This window comes from Siphateles boraxobius, unplaced genomic scaffold, assembly GCF_051911475.1.
Source record: "Siphateles boraxobius isolate OS27281-9 unplaced genomic scaffold, OSU_SipBor_1 5, whole genome shotgun sequence".
Lineage (NCBI taxonomy): Eukaryota > Metazoa > Chordata > Actinopteri > Cypriniformes > Leuciscidae > Siphateles > Siphateles boraxobius.
In genome coordinates, this window is record NW_027509141.1 from 23709577 (window position 1) to 23725121 (window position 15545).

The 15545-nt window shown below is 37.2% G+C and overlaps 1 protein-coding gene across 1 annotated transcript in view; it reads left to right on the forward strand.

Annotated features, from left to right (window-relative positions):
• Positions 1-371: 371 nt before the first annotated feature.
• Positions 372-15545, forward strand: part of cntn2 (contactin 2) — a 36018-nt gene continuing 20844 nt past the window's right edge. Inside the window, exon 1 of the mRNA XM_077203408.1 lies at positions 372-628. The gene's annotated coding sequence lies outside the window, so the exon portion shown is untranslated. The remainder of the gene's footprint in view (positions 629-15545) is intronic.

Consider the following 15545-nt stretch of genomic DNA (forward strand, 5'->3'; position numbering starts at 1 on the left):
GTAGGCCTTTTCTGTGTTGCATAAATGTTCACTTTTTTACAGAGAACAATGTATTTGTATGCAGCAGGGTTGTGTAAGATTATTCGCACTTTGTTTAAATGCATCTTTATGAATCAGTGGGGAAGGGGAATAAATAACAATCTGAACACAGCTTGTGCATTATTTTGCCATTGGGGTTTGATTAGAGGTGTGAAGGGGTGGGGGAAGGGTACACACTTTACCTCCTTTGAGGAAACATTCTACCTTCTTTGTGTACCTTCACTGTGTATTAAAGAAAAAAAGAGGTTTATTTACTTGCATTAATCGTATTCCCTTATTTTAATCAAATATAGCGTGAGTGCGACTGAAGCAGCAGGGGAGGGGAGGGTAGAGGAGAGGGAGTGGGAGGGGAATGATTTAGGCTATCATGAAAGGAAGATAGAGACATAGTGAGGAAGAGGGATCGTGTCGTGCAGACGACAACATCCTTATTGCGACGGAGGTTGCAGTTGCTTGGTAAAGAGAGAAAAAAATTCGTAACTGGCTATAGAAAAGGCCAGTGGCCGTTACGCAGCGCGCGGCATCAGCAGCGTCACCGGAGGTGGAAGAGAGACGCGAGCACGTCCTCATTCAAAGCTGTTTTACAAAGGTAAGAAAGCGCGTTTAAGAATCAAACCGTAATTATCCACTTAACAATTTTATTTTTATTTCCTGTAAATTTCTAATTGTTTTTTAGAGGGACTATTTTAGGACAACACGCGTTGTGAAATAGTCTGCTCTGAGAATTTAAGCGTCCCATTATAATATAGCCTATTTGAATGGGATTGCGCAATACAGTCTAGCGGAATTATTAATATTTGGTTATATTTCTGTGTCACACAGCAGTTATCATGACGCCACTATGGAATAAAGACGTTTATTGTAGAATAATGTGGCGGACTGGTGTAAACGGATAGTGGCGGCGTTTTGTTTACACGGGAGTGACGACCCTTATTGAAATAGCGGCTGATAGACAGGCATGTGTCAGCCTACCTTAAACACCAGTGCAAACTACTGGCCAAAGTCAACCTAAATTATTCTTTGAGTAAGACTGTTATACCAGAAGTGTTATTATAACGGAGACCTTGTGCAACTGTAACACTCAAACGTTCTGTCTTGAATTAAAGACTACTTACTGGTCAATGTGGAGGGGAGACCGGGGCTAGTTGTCACAGAAGGACATTTTGAGGCAAATGTCCAATTTGAACATTTGCCTCAAAACGTCCTTCTGTGACAACATCCAATTACACTAATGTGTGGTTTGCCTTGCAGTGGTTTTACATGTTGGTTTCAGACACCTTGTGCAAAACTTGCAAAATTTGTCACATTGTTATTATTACCAGGGCAAGTTGTCACACGTAGTTTAAATTAGCCTAAATACAATTGTATTGTTTTGTTTCATAATAATTTTATTTAGCTAAAAATCCTGTAAGAATAATTGATTGTGAACTATAATTGTTACAATATTCAAGTTTTTTTATAGCCAAGAATTTCAGGTAGGCCTATCTATACATAGCCTACAGAAATTTACTTTCAAAAATAAAGTAGGCTACATGTTTAAATAGAATTTGATCTGTATAGAGATATTTTTGTACAGTAGCCTTGAAACATTATTCAGAAAGTAATAAATTAAAGGATAACAATAAAGGCATTTGCAATTAAGTTGTCTTCAGCAACATGTGAAGAATGCAGACCTGAGTCTGAACAAACTGCTCCAGTTCATAAGCAGACCAAGGTCAGTATCCCCCATACTAACTGCCTTGTTCTGTGACTCAGCCTTATGGCACGAAATTCTCACGCATGTATCAGGGTTTTATTCTGTTCTTATCAGTTGAATCTGCAGTACTTCAGAAAAGCTGTTCTTATTCTGAGAACAGACTGAATCATTTCAGGCATGTTTTACACAATGCATTTTGCACTATGTTTTTCAGTGGGTTTCCCTTTGAGTTTTGTTCTTTGCTCAGTTTCCCTTCTGCTCTCAGTTAGCGCTTTGAGCGCTTTAATCTCTGCCTGCCTATCTGAAGCACCAGAAGTATTGTATCGAAGTTAGATCTAATCGCTTGACCATAAACTGAACTCGACCGGTCTTTCGCATCGTAGATGAATCTTAATTTTAGTCCAGCTGCATTTTGAAAACTGGCAAGGTAATTTGGGCAAAGCAATAAAGGTAGTATATAAATGGTCAATGACTCAGGTTTATTGGTGACGCTTGTAGTGAGAGAGAGCATTTCAGAGGCACTTTGGAGGCTGGGGACAGTCATGGCCAGGGGTTAAACCTGATAGTGACAGACCGAGCAGCGCCAGCAAATTAAAGCTCAGTCAAGCACTGTGGAAAAGTACACCATGGACTGCTAATGCTGGCCCGCAGCATCCCCATCAGTGTGCTCAGGTGTGCGGCCGGCTAGAACCGAAAAATTCGAAACAGTGAGAGACTGAGAAAGAACAAAAACAGAGTAGTACTCAAGCAGATCTTGAACACGATGGTGCTGAATCTGGCAGACTCTGATTTTGGCAGACTTATGACCTAGAATTTTTTATAAAATAATTCATGTAAATATAGCTTCACAATCTACTGGAATGAGGGCGTGTGCTATATCCACCCAGCCTCATAAAACATTCACAAGATCCCGATGCTTTCAGAAGCAGATGAAGTTGAGCGATCGAGTGGAGTCCAGATTATTTTGGCCCATGCGTAGCCCACGTGGGGCACTTCATTCTTTGGTGACATGAAAAATAACCCAACAGGCCTTAAAAAAATACATCCCATTATTAATGGGATTTTCTTCTTTTTTTTTCATACCCCAAAATGTGTAGCAACAGAACAGCTAACCTCGATAAGTAATATATGAAGAATCTAACATAATATAATATATAGTAATATATTCACTACTGTTCAAAAGTCCCATATGCTACCCAAGGCTGCATTCATGTGGTTAAGAATATAGTTGTTGTGAATCATCAGACACAGTTAGATCCATTTGCAGACAGTTTATTCAGAATAGACAAGGTCGACAGGCAAGGGTCAGAACCAGCGAGAAACAGTGGAGCAGAGCAGACAATGGCAAAAGATAACCAGGCAAGAGATCAGGGCAGGCAGCAGACAAGACGAGATCCAGGAACCAGGCAAGAGATCAGGGCAGGCAGCAGACAAGACGAGATCCAGGAACCAGGCAGGGGGTCAGTAGGCAGGCAGCAGTCAAGACGAGATCCAGGGAAACAGGCAGGGGGTCAGTAGGCAGGCAGCAGACGATCAGAGACGAGATACATTAGGGTAGTAAACACGGGCAGAATAACAGTCAGGAAAACGCTCAGAAATGTACACAGGGTGAAACAAGACTTCGCACTGAGCTAGCTGTGAGCGTGGGTTATATAGAGCTGGGGATGAGATGCAGCTGTGTGAAGTGATCATTGCCCGCAGGTGGGGATGAAATCAGTGCCAGAGTGAAGCATGGTGGGAACTGTAGTTCGGGAACCAGTCAGTACTCGGGGGAGATCGACCGTCGTGGGTTATTGGGGAGACTAGCAGGACTAGTGGTTGTGACAATAGTACAGTAATATTGTGAGATATTATTACAATTTAAAATAATTTATTTGAATATATTTTCAATTTAAGTGCATTTGTTCCTGTGATGGCAAAGATAAATTTTCAGCAGTTATTACTCTACATTAGTCCTCAGTGTCACATGATCTTTCAGAAATCATTATATTGATTTGGTGCTCAAGAAACATTTCTTCTTATTATCAATGCTTAAACAGTTGTGCTGCTTAATATTTTGGTGGAAACTGTGATTCTTTTTTCAGGATTCTTTGATGAGAAGAGCATTTATTTAAAATAGAAATCTTTTGTAACATTATTGATGTTTTTCATGTCACTTTTGATCAATTAATGCACCGTTGCCGAATAAAACTATTAATTTCATTTAAAAAAACATACTGACTCTAAACTTTGGAATGATGTAGTCTTAGTGTAACATGATCTTAACATTGCCTTTTGATTGGAAGTTAAAATTCAGCATCAAAAATGTTAAATTGACGTTTTTGTGTATTTTGTCTACTAGAATATGCAGGGTGCTTTACTATTATTATTATTATTATTATTTTCTATACAAATGTGTCAATCATTGAATTGCTCAGCGCTGTTTTTATTATCATTATGTGCCATTTTTAAGAGAGAAAATTGTCAAAAATACTTTTGTACTTTTTTGTAGGAATACATCTGCTAAGCTGCTGCTGCTGTTATTGCTGCTCATAGTACTTGCTATTGCCAATACATACACAACACGCTGCTGTGAGCAAGTAAGACTGCTGCTGTAGAATGAAGCATCTAAATTACCCATAGCAGATCTAACCAACCAGCTGTGCCCTATCCACCTTATTCCTGACGACCTTACTGCGTTTTGAATTATGGGTGGCACTTCCGGTTTGGGGAACTTCCATTCAAAAAGGCTGAAACGAATCATTTCAAATCTTAAGGTAGTCCTACAAATAAAGCTGATCCGTCAGTTTGACTGGATGAGCTGTCAATTTTCTTTCATGATTTATTTTCAGACATCATGAGAATAACGTTATACTTGGCATTTTAACGTTACGTTATAACAAGAATATGGCAAGAGCTCTTTTCAGTCGCTGCTTTCTTTTCCTCATTATAATTTTTTTTCCCTTTGCAATCCGCTGTAAAAGTATGAAAAGGACTACATATAGGCTACTGCACATTTGTGGCATATTCTTCGGAATTTAATTTACGATATATTCCATTAATAATTCACTGGAATGCATGAAGAATCGATTATTACCGATATTCTCCTCAAATCCTCACGTCTCTTTCCAGGTTTGTTTTCACAGGTAAATGCAATTTATAATCTGTCAAAATGACGGAAATTACTTTGAAATAGCATCGCGTTATGCTGAAGTTAATGAACATTTTTGATTAAGGTAACAACACTTTTTTTATTTAACCAAAGACTCAGGCTTTTGGGGTTATTTGGTCTGTTGAAAGTACCTTGTTGATGCTTTTACACTTTTAAATTTCCTTTTAATGTTCAATGGTTGAAGGGTGAGTAGATTAATGTCATCTCATTGTGACACTTTTTTGACCTATTGCATTCAAAGAGCGAGCCTTTAACTGGTTGTTTACAGCTTAACGGAAGTTACACCCATAATTAGCGCCAAGCGTCATGGGGCGTAGGAACACTGTGGATAGAGAATAAGAATAAGAACCTGTTAGCCTGCGCCATATGAGTTTCATGACAGAACTTTGTATGTCTCAATCATATCTGTTGCTACACTGCATGCTGTTTACTCCCAAGAATTTGAAGGAAATAAGGGAGATTATGTGCCTCAAAAAGTAATGCTTTCCATGCTGCTTTGCTTCTGGAATGTCAAGGTTAGGACCTGTGATTTAGCTCTGATCAATAAACCTATTTCTTCAACTGGCAAACTTGTAGCTAGTCCACATGATTAATTTGTTCATGTTGTGAAGTATTTGAATGACTCAGTCATTGCTGAAAACAAAATGCTTTGTCAAATAACCCTTAAAAGGTATTTAATTAAACTTGTTTTAATCAAGTCAAATTATTTATTTAATATAACAGAATGAACATTTTTAATCTGCCAAAGTGAGTAGAAATTAGCTCAGTAAGGCAACAAATGGCTGTTTTTAAACAGGTTTTATCACAAAACAGCATTTTAAAATTGAAATAATTATACACTTTTGCTTTACATATCATTTTAGAATATCATTATTAAATGCTTCTTTCTATATTCACATTTCATATAAGTGGTAGCTAGAAAGCAAAACTGACCCAGTAATCCTTTCATGGATCACGGATGAAGTGAGAATGAGATGCATCCACAGCGCTATGAAACTCTGTGTTAATGTGAGATGAAATTAGATTAGTATGTGAGCTGAAAGTACATTTATGTCCAGCTGCTGAAAAATGATCCTATAGAGAGCAAGAGCCCTAAAGCCATGAGCTTAGGCAGTCTGGATGATGTGCTTACAAAAGAGAAGTTTTAACTGAAGCCAAGTGAATCTAGTGAATCATCACATATGTTTAAAAGACTCATTCATCCTTAAGAGAGAGTGTTTACTTACTTAACCCTGAACTCCACACATCCAGGTCAAGAGTGCCTTTAGCAGTTCAACCATTAACTGGAAGTGGCAATAAAAAAGTCTGATCAAATAGAGAGGGGTAGTTCACTGGGAAGGTCCAAGACCACAAGGTCAGATGTCCTTGTTAGAGGGTAATAAAGGTCAAGGACCTCCACATCTGTTGGGTTATTGGGGTCTCGTTGAGATATGGCCATAGAGAGAATGGATGGGCCTGTGTGTGAGGGAGGAGGTAGCAAATAAAGAGGACTGGGGAGTTTCTCAGTTCTCTGATCTCTACTGTTGAAGTGTTCAAGTATAGATGAGCTTCTGTTTTGTGTCCTGCAATGAGCACTTCTGGGATATAGAGTGGTCATTGTTCTCATCCAGGCATTGCTGCTGCAGATGCTGTATCTGTCAGTGAGAACATGCCATGCTCCAATTGAAGTCACTGGGCATCGTAATTGCCGTCTCTCCCTCGGTACGGCCATCCACCACCCCAGCGTCATCTGTTTTAATAGGTCTTATCACAGTAAATGTGTAATAGAGAGAGTTCTCCCTGCAGTCTTTGCTGGTCTCTTCTTCACTATGAGACCAGTAACATTTGTTTTAGTCAAAAGAATAGTTGAATAGTTAGCTGGAATATGTATTACAAGATTACATGCCATTCTAAAGTTGGGGGTCAGTAATATTTTTTAATAATTTAATACTCCTATTGAGCAAGGATTCAATTAATTGATCAAAAGTGACAGTAAAGACATTTATCATGTTAAAAATATTTATATTCCAAATAAATGCAGTTATTTCTATTCATCAAAGAATCCTGAAAAAAGTGTTTCATGGATACCAGATAAAATGTTAAGTAGAACAACAATTTTAAACATTGATAATAACAATAAATGTTACTTGAGCACCAAATCAGCATATTCAAATTTCTAAAAGATCATGCGACACTAGAGACTATAGTAATGGCTACTGAACATTCAGCTTTGCCATCAGGAAACTACATAATTACATTTTAAAATGATTAAAGAAGAAAATGTTTAAAATATGAAACACATTAAAATAGAAAAACTATTTCACATTATTACTTTATTTACTGTATTTTTGATTAAATAAATGTAGCCTAGTGACTTTCAAAAACACAGCCCAAACATACATACCCCATACCTACCCCAAACTTTTGAAACATACTATATATATATATATATATCATCATATAATATATATATAAATTATATATATATATATATATATATATATATATATATATATAATTTGCATATCATCAAACTAGGGAGGATCTGTATTTTAAAATTCTGTCTGATACAAATAAGCTAATAATTATTTAATGATTAAGCTGATACTTATTTTTTGTGTGATAACAGACGAAAGGCCGATGTTAAATTTAAATTATCTTTTTTTTTTATTAAATACAAAAAAAGACAATACAAATCTAAAATCAGTCATTTTAAATGTTAAGTGAATTTAGGCATCACAAAATTAATGTACAGTATGAAAATATTAATTTAAATATTTACTAAATGTAAGATTTAACAATGTTATCATATTATTAGTGTTTTAAAAGATTAACTGTGAGTATTATTACAACACAAATACAGTGCGAGCTGTTGGCCTCCGAACCAACTCTGGGCAACAGGGAAAGTCAAACTGGCTGGGGTTGAAAACCAGATCAGTCCATCAGCATATAATATCCGGGAGGAAAAAACGGAAAGACAGTCCAAGCAGGCAAGCAGTTCCAGGAGAGAGTTCCAAGAGCAGAGAATTCTGGGGGTCAAACAGGCAACAGCAACTGGGCAGAAGAGAAAAACGTAACCAAAAGAATACTTAAATAAAAACAAAAACAAGGATGGATAGTGTGGGTACACATGAATAAGTACAACGAATCAGGAATTAGATCTATCAATTAGACTATCTTGTTGATATTTCAGTTACAGGAGGACTAGTGGGTCCACATGAGGCTGTTTATCTTCTCAGGTCTCTCGCCCTCACACACTTTCTCTTGTGAGTTTGATACATTGCCGTGGTCTTTAAGGGCCAGACTGGCACCACCTTACGCACCATCTGCAGTGCACGGGGAGGAAGTGAGGTGCCGTTAAATGTGTGGATGCATATAAGGACAATTGAAACAGGTGGTGCGCAAGCTGCCGCTGTAGTTTTATGTACTGAATTTGTGCATCATGCATATTTAATCTTTATGGGTGATTCTTCATTTAGAGCCACGTTTGACTATTTGAAATCTTGAAGAATGAAACTTAATTAAAATGATATGATCAAATTCTGACTGCCTTTATCAAAACAAAAAAACCTTTTCTTCTTCTTTTTAAGCTTTTAATGCATTTATTATAGATGGGCACAACATAATGAAATACTGGTTAACTGAGTATTTCACTATTACGATAATATATCCTTTAAAACTACAAGGATTGTCTAAAAATATTTATATCTTTTCTATATAATCATATGGGGTCTAGGCCAGGGGACCAAACTGAAGAATAAATCATGTCTTGAAAGTGTTCTAAAGTCTTTTAGGATTGCAAATTTGCAGTACAAACTAGAAATACTTGTTGAAATACAAATTGAGAGGTGCCACAGTGCAGCTTTATTCCAATTCATAGAGGATCAAGCTTTGCTTAGGGAAAATATCATATTTACAAATGAAACATCCTTGTTTAGACTAGGGGTGGCACGGTTCACAAAACCCACGGTTCGGTTCGTATCACGGTTTTAGGGTCACGGTTTTCGGTTCTGTACGGTTCTTGTTATTTTTTCTTTTAATCTTTAACACTCCAGAAATGTACTTCAGCATATGATATAGGCTATAGCTTAATTATCCACAATTCAAGATAAAGTATTAAAAAAAATGTATATCATGTAATCATGCACAAACTGAATTTGACTTGACTTTAAGCACATTATTGAGACCATCTCTGAGGAAAGCTAGGTGACATTTTGATACAGCAAGAGAGAAGACATTGATGAAATGCTTTTGTTTATTTGGCAAAAAAGGAGAATGTGTATTGCTATCTCTACAGGGACTTATGTGCATTTTTAGCACACAAAGATTAAAATTAACTTACATTTATCAAACTGTCAAGGTCAGTGTAGCTCTTACAAAATGTTTATCTTTTAAAAGAAAAAGAGTTAAACTCTTAAAGCACTATCTTTTAAATAAGTCAAAATATGTTACACATAATTGCCTATAATGAGGCTATAACAATAGCAAAGGCATAACCATAAAGTCAAACATAAGTTCAACCTCAACACAAAAACAGTATCAACAATCCTTCTATTCCCTGAGAGTGAGGATACATTTTTTTCACCTGAAATTAAAGTGCAGTATTTGGAAACATATGACTGGAGTTCTTATCTAAACTTGGTGTCACTGTATTTAAATATCATAGTAGGTAGCATGAAATCCAAAATGTTCCCACACACTGGACTTATACGACGCTGGCGCATCCTCCAACTCCGGTTAGCCTTCCTTATATCTCCCACTTGACATTTCTATACGTGACGAGACCTGCAGCACTCCATACTCCACTTTTACTGTAGGCTTGTTCGACTTGAACCGGCGCTGCACAGATCGATTGGTTTATGACATCAAAGTACCGCGAGAGTGATTGAAAAGCATACGGAGCCGTTGCTCTCGCGGTACTTTGATGTTATTCATCGATCGGTCTGTGCAGCGCTGGTTCAAGTCGAACAAGCCTCATATGTATGTCCATTGTCCACAGACCCCTTATTTCTCGCGAAAAGTAAACACACTGTCTGAGGTCACGGGCACGAGGTTACATTGCGCATGCGTCGAACCGTGCGACGCACACACGCACCGAACCGAGACAAGCGAACCGAACGGTTCAGATGTTTTGTCATGTACCGTGCCACCCCTAGTTTAGACTAAGCAATTTTAGCACAGATCTTAGGAATCTGAGCCATTTCAGCTTGAACAGAGATCTGGTTTCAGACATTCACACAAGACATGGCAAAAACAGCATTTTAAGCTGACTATTCTTATTACCGGCGGCTGCCACACTGCTGTCTAAAGCCATGCTGTACCCAGCCTCAGCACTTTCAGCATCTGTGCTTTCCTGTCTATTGTGGTGGCTCCAATTAGAGTGACTGTGACAGTAAGGTAGTCCTGAGGATCATTATATCAGCATGCAGGTGACAGCTCAATATATGGGCCATGGACAGCTACACAATATTCAATACAAGCAAACTTAAATTGCGGGTATAGTTTTCTGAATGAAAGGTACCACACTCATATCAGTCAAATTTTTCACTCATTTATTAGCGCCAATCGGTGCTTGGCTTTAAAAACGGCCACGCTCCTTTCTTTTTTTAGGACAGCAGCCCTTTAAACCTCATTTAACATTTCTTTTGATTATTGCCGCTTCAATGAGTGACAGCAAGGTGAAATATCGAGAAAGGCAAGACTTAAATAATGCATAGCACAAGCCTAAGAGGCAGTATGTCAGCAGAGTCAATGAGCCCTTGCAGGATTTGTAGACCTCGAGTCGCAAAGTTGTCATATAAAAAACTAAAGACTTTATTCAAAGTGCTTGGTTACAAAACTTGTTATTATGGTAAACAAATTTTTTTTGGGCTAATGACAAAATTATCTTTCATGCAAGTCTATAGGGCTGCAAAGAGTAGAAGAAAAAGTGCAATGGAAAACGTCACGATAACGAAAATGTCAAGATATTAGTATTCATGTGCAAGTGCGGCGTATCCCAATTATGACCCAATAAACAACCTTCTGCCCTTGTGTTTCATTTCAGTACATGGCTGGATAGAAACATAATAAGGCCACAGTAAGCTTTGGTAAGCTCTTGGTAGTATCTGTTAATTACACTTTGCCGTTTACACTTTAATTATGCTCTCTGCTCTGTTTTATTGTCACGGTTCATAGATTCTAGGCTTAATGGCATAGTCATTATAATGATTGGGTTTAATGTACCCAAGACATTCAGTCTGAAAACAGTAAGTTCGAGGTTTGTGTCACTGTTAAGACACTCACTCAGATTACACTGCTCTGAGCAAACAATCACAGCAAACAGCTAATCATGGCATGAATATTTATAAAAGGATGCTCATGGTGTTGAATCTATAGACCTGTTTAGATTTGCTGTGGACTGGAGTGACTCAAAAGACACATAAGTATTTATTTTCTTGTTAGAGAATTGGTAAGGGAGGCACCATGCGAATGCAACACAGTAAACCAAAAAAACAATGTAGTTTTCAAGTAAGTGTCTTGGACATCTGTTTTTTTGCAAAGCATATAGATGTGCTTTTTCGACATGGATCATCATTATATTTCAGCTATCAAGTGTTAACTTTATCGGCAAACTTTTGCAAAGATTGTAAACACTGAATATTTATCTGGTGACAAGGCCATGACTTGGGGACACTAAGCCATACATTTTAGATCAGTCTTGGATTGGTTCAGTGAATAACAATTTGATGTACTTTAGGAATAATCAGACCTTCTAGATATGTGTTGCTGTATCAGCTGAAACATATAGGAATCTGGCTGTTTGTAGACCAGCATTTTTTTTTAGATTGCAGAACCCTTCATTTTTTAAGCAGGGGCCCAACAGAACTTGAGGATAAAGGTATATAGACATATATATATATATATATATATATATATATATATATATATATATATATATATATATATATATATAGATAGATAGATATAGATATAGATAGATATATAGATAGATAGTTTTTTTTCTTCTTGTGAAGTTTCTACATGGACGTCTGACTTAAATAGGCCACCTGCCGGGAAATATCCATTTTGGAGGGCGGGAGTGTGGGCTTTGTCCCATTAGCAGATGTCAGGGCGGCAGTAAAAGAGTCATTGCCTTAGGCAGTCCTTGAGTCCTACAAGAAACTTGACTTTTTATAGAGAAAAGGAAGTACTAGGAGTTAAATGTATGATGGTAGGCAGGGATGGAATGGCCAAAGGGAACACTACGACTTTTTCAGATGGGCTCTCGTGGGCAGAATGCCCAAACCAATTTACATATACAAAGCAAATATATAATAGGATATAAATGGAGAAAAAAGACTGGCACCCAAGCTGCAACGACGGTAGTCTCAGCCTCAGACGTCACTCCCATGGATCATTGACTAAACGTCTGATGCTTATGGCAAAGAATATAGGAAACACTTTTAGAGTTTCTAAGTTGTAATCTGATTGGTTGAATTCTCCAGAATTTCCGGGAGATGTGTGTGTCACGTTCTTTAATGGTCAACCTGGAAACAAAGCTGTCATGACGCCAACCCCCCTAATGGAAGAAGAAAGCCATTGTGTTTAAAACTGTGACAATGAGTGCTTATCAGGATCAACTATTCACTGGATTTTCAAAAGTATGGAAAGTTCACAGCATTATTGTTGTGCCTGCCATTGTTGCTGAAAACTTGCACAACATTCTTGAATGAATTGCACGCTGGCCTGTTATTTATGGAAGCATATGGGTAGCAATATTCAATTTGAAAAGTAATATGCAAAATGATAATGCAATATGTAAAATGACAATGCAATATGTAAAATGGCAAATCATTTCTGTATTTAAATTTACATTTTCCATTACATTTGTGCAACATTTGGTTCAAAATGAAAATATTAATTCAATACTATATAATTTACAATTGCCATTCAATACACTAGTTTTAATATGTAAATGGAATACATATTTTTTAACGCTTTATAAGTTGCAAAATTAAAATTAAAATGTATTAAAGAAATTATTAGATCTGTTTAAAATGTTCAAGCAAAAACTGTAGCAAAATGATCATTTAAATGTTATTTTTCTTAATTGCCTTTACACTCACAGTTAAGACACTTGCGATTGCATTTTCATTAAATGTCCCGCAATGAATGTAGCAAAATTCAATATGCAAATTGAAAATGCTTTCCGAGCTGTTCACGTCCCCGCCCCGTCCCGCCCTTGTCAATCACTGCGTGGAGTTTGCCCCGCCCCCACCCAATGCAAAACGTCGGCAAAATAGGCTCAATCGTTTTTACTTGGTTTGTGCTGTTACGTCGCTTTTTTGTTTGTGCTGCTTGGTTTTTTTTTTTACATTAAAAGATTATTTATAGGTTATTCTGAGGTCACCCCAGCCCCCCACATTCTCCAAATAAAATAGTCTTGTTCGTTTGTGTTGGTTTGTTCCGGTTAAAGTTTTGTTTGTGCTGCTTCGGTTTTTAAGATATTAGACATTTAATTACAGGTGATGGCGTCACCAGCCCCTACCTCCAAAATAGGCTCAATCGTTTGTGCTTCGGTCAACGTTTATTTTTTGCTGCTTCGGTTTCTTAAATATTAAAACAATATTTAGTGGTCATTTAGGTCACTCAGCCGCCCACATGCTCCAAATCCACACAAAATAGTCTTGTTTGTTTGTGCTTCTTTGGGCTGTTTTGCTGCTTTGGTTTTTAAAATATTAGACACTGAATTATAGACGATGATGTCACCAGCCCCGGACCTGCTCCACAATTCATCCAACAAAGGCTAGTCTTCGAATTTGACCCGTCAGATTCCGTGACCTTATATTTATATTTATCAATATCTGATCAATATGCTTTAAAAATAGAAAGGGGAGATGGTTAAACATCAAATGAGTCACTTTGTTGAACAGTACAGATATGGTGAAATGAAGAGCGCTCACATTTTTCGGTATGAATTTGACCCGTCAGATTCCGTGACCCTATACTGTAGCTATATATCTAATCAATATGCTTAATGAAATATAAATGGGAGATGGTCATACATCACATGAGTCACTTTATTGAACATTACAGTCAGTTATGAAGAAATAAAGAGCGGTCACATTTTTCGGAAGCTATGAATATGACCCGTCATATTCTGTGATCTCAGAGTAATAGGCCTATGCATTTGTAAGGAAAAACTGTAGGATCTCCAACATTATTGGGTAATTATATTTAATAGTAATAAGAATAAAGATAAGCATATGTGTATCAGACAATGAGAATATTTAATACAAAACGAAACCATCATTAACACAGTCCAGCATCAGACAACAACAGCGCAGCATAATGTTCACACCAAATGGGTGTCGACTCCAGATAAGGCAGAAAATTATCACAGACGTTCCAACTGGTTCAATCACCTGCAGACGCGTAATAATCTTCGGAAACACTACAATTTCTCTGTTCACGCTCCCCTTCATCTGCCTGTAAATTTAACGCTGGTATCGTATTGATTTTTCATTTTCATTTTGCACCAACGTTGCACAAATGTAATGGAAAATGTAAATTCAAATACAGAAATGTATTGCCATTTTACATATTGCATTGTCTTTTTGCATATTACATTTGAAATTGAATATTGCTACTCATATGCTTCCATAGTTATTGTGGGGACATCGACTTTTTCACACCCCTAAACATGACACTGAACAAAACGTGAGATTGGTTGTTTTACATGTTGGTCGGTCAGACATCCTCTTGGGCAATCCTTGGCCAATGAAAGCTGCAATTGAATACAGACCTTCTGCCGTCAGTCTGGATACCCGAGACTACAATCTCCCAGCACAAATCTGCAGAGTAATTAATTGCAACGGTCAGTAGATGTGATGTGAATCAAGTTAATTGAAATCCTGTTACTTAGTTACTTAGAAAAACACTTTTTTCAATTCACTTTTTTAATATGATATTACTATATACATTGTCAGACTCACTCTGTTTCTATGTGTGGAATTTGTCTCCAACAGAAAGCACTCAGCCGTGTGCCCTCATACTGGCTGGACAAGCTGTTATGATTCTCCTCAGCTCTGAGGTTCATAGCAGGGAGCAAAATAAAAGATTTTAACAGAACAGTGTTTGAAAAAGAGGCATGATTCATTGTAGGGAAGTGTGAACCTGAGAAATACACAAAGATCTAGCTGGTTTAAAAATGCAATCAAATGTGCCCCCATTACTTAGATTATTTTAAATAAGTATGTTTTTCCAGGATCTAAACATTGAAATATAACAAAAATAAGTTTGAATTATAAGCATGTGATAGTGGGGAATTATTGCACTGTTTTTGGGTCCCAGGCTATTGCTGATGATAAAGAAGGGTAGACGGACTGCAAAACAAAGAAAAGTAGTTAGCTATATGTGTGTTTGATGCTATATACGGTAAATCAAAACATAACATAGAACTTACTGTAAATATGTAGCATTGGTGATTTCTGCATTCCTTGACAAACATCCCTCTCAGATTCATGCATAGATCTACTGCAGCATGAGGAAAATCATGTCAGACACATCCTGGCAGCCAGCACATTATACCATGCTAAGTAGAGTGTGGTTGAAAAGACTGTGACAACACAACAAAGTAGTGCTGATAAAACAAGCATTTGAGTGCAGTCAGGTGGCAATCAGAGTCTTGTTTGGTGT